Source organism: Anopheles ziemanni, chromosome 3 (genome assembly GCF_943734765.1).
Source record: "Anopheles ziemanni chromosome 3, idAnoZiCoDA_A2_x.2, whole genome shotgun sequence".
NCBI lineage: Eukaryota > Metazoa > Arthropoda > Insecta > Diptera > Culicidae > Anopheles > Anopheles ziemanni.
Genome location: NC_080706.1, coordinates 90,876,268 through 90,878,040, shown reverse-complemented (window position 1 = coordinate 90,878,040; position 1,773 = coordinate 90,876,268).

Below are 1,773 nucleotides of genomic sequence, written 5' to 3'. Positions count from 1 at the left end.
AAAAATTGCTTGTCGAAAACCACGTCCAAGGCTTGATGTATTTGGTAATACATTTCGCCACACTCAATTAACGATTTGATTCCGCCTGCTGTTTCTCTTCTGTATGCACCACTTTCATCTCCCAAATCTCTTTCTAATTTTTCAAGTTCCTCCACGTCTGCAATTTTCTGGAACACAAAAAGCCTTTCTGCTGTAGGATTTGCCCTGTTAACCGGTCGTAATATGTCCAATATATAGTTCAACGTGGTTTGCATAGTGTCGATTTTTTTGCTTAACGTTGAACAACAGCATGGTTGGTTCGTAGATTCGTTTGAATTAGCTGCATGTGTATCTGTAAAAACAATTGTTCACATATCACGTTGTTCATTTTAAAAGTAATCGTTTTACTTACGTTGCTTCTTTGCAGGTGCGGTATGGATACTTTGGGACGGCGACAAATGAGTTGATATGTTGGTGGCAGCGGAAGGAATCGTATGACTAGAAACCGAAGGAACGACTGCTAGAAGGTGAAACAAAAAGCCATGAATCCATCGTTACGGATACATCAATTGAATCATGATTCGTTTTACTTACGTTGTTTCTTTGCAGGTGCGGTGTGGATAGTTGCCGAAGAATGAGTTGATGTTACGGAGGAAGCGGAAGGATTCGTACGATTAGAAACCGAAGGAACGACTGCTAGAAGGTGTCAAAAAAGCCATGAATCTATCGTTATGGATACGTCAATGGAATCATGATTCGTTTTACTTACGTTGTTTCTTTGCAGGTGCGGTGTGGATAGTTGCCGAAGAATGAGTTGATGTTACGGAGGAAGCGGAAGGATTCGTACGATTAGAAACCGAAGGAACGACTGCTAGAAGGTGTCAAAAAAGTCGTGAATCCACGGACATATGCCGATGCATATTAACAATACTCACCAATAAATGAAGCTGGTGTGCTACCATCTGCTCTAACCAGAAACTCCAAGTGAGGCCCTTGCATGCCAACTAGATAAAAAATCAAATTCATTAGCAAACTTAAATCAATTGACCATATACGTTTCAGCTTACCGCTGGTTGGTGTAGCATTATCCGCATTAGTCCGTTTTGCTGCAGAATTAACATACGGAGAAGCAGATGAAGCGTGGGCCGGCGAAGGAACGGATGCTGGAATATAATCGAAAGCAAAAGGGATTAATGTACCTTTTCCCACTGATTACCTGGATAAGCCATAAAAGTAAGGGTCATTTACGGTTGGTTATGAATGAAACCGCAATAACACTTTCTTTTCTGATTTATCCGTCATGTTTTAGCTACCTGGACGTGGTGCACCACTTTTCGAGGACTTCGACGGCGGGATCTGTCCCTTTTCTTTCAACACCCGAGAATTCATCGTTTTAATTATTTACTTGTTTTAAACACAGCCACTTGAGTCAAAATTTTAGTCCGAATGATTTAACCCGGCTCGTTGGTTTTTCTACCCGCCTCATGCCGGTGCTGTACGCGTACGCTTACTTGCTCTGTCTGACTGTGTATGTTCATTGATGAAATAAACGAGACGTTTCCACTAACACAACCAAACATTGTCTTGAATGAAAATTGTACCCAACTTGAACGAAACATCGCATACCACACAAAAACACCGCGCATTGTATAAAAAACATCGCGTCACGTCGTTTTTGTCACGCAACCTACATATTTCGCAGGTTCCATCAGTACTCTGATGATACCATGAAAAACACTCTTTTGATAGTGCAACATGCGTATTTTTGTTACTCGGGTAGCTCGATAGCAAAAT